Below are 652 nucleotides of genomic sequence, written 5' to 3'. Positions count from 1 at the left end.
CCTTCCAGAGCACTAGTTACATAACAATTACCTTTACAGACCCTTTGAATTTATAAACTATTCACTTACAATGCCTTTTCAGACCTCACCTGAAACACAAGCATTTAGGTTTAATGCATTCTGGATAACATTTGACTGAAAGAACAATCTGCATAGCAAAAACTACAGTAAAGTGGGCATTTTCCAAAATGGATTTCAAGAAAAAAAATTGCCACTCTGTATTCATATAGCCTTGCAGCTATGAAAGTCCTGTCACTATGGCACTTCAGTGTTTGGAAGCATCTGTCAAGGAAAAAAAGGATTTTTCTCTGGAACACATTCAGTAAATCCTAAGGTTTGTAATTTTTTATTGAAGAATTAGTAACAACAGCTGTAGGGCAGCCTATCAGTTCCTTAAAAGTTTATGCAGACTTGATGTCAGTGGCAGAACAATTTACAGTATGTAATGAGAGAAATAAACAGATCATGGAGCAGCAGGCACTGGATGTTTTCAGTGCATCTTCTAGCCCCAGAAAACAAAAGAACCATTTGTCTTGGACTGCATTTTGTCACCCTCCCAACACAGACCTGTAAATTTATACAAAAGGCAAGACAATCCCAATCCAATCTAAAAACGTCTCAATCATTCAGTCTTTTTCGTTGACCCAACTTA

Source organism: Tetrao urogallus (assembly GCF_951394365.1).
Source record: "Tetrao urogallus genome assembly, chromosome: 5".
Taxonomy (NCBI): domain Eukaryota; kingdom Metazoa; phylum Chordata; class Aves; order Galliformes; family Phasianidae; genus Tetrao; species Tetrao urogallus.
The sequence above is the reverse complement of the archived record's forward strand: the minus strand, read 5'-3'. Positions refer to the sequence as shown.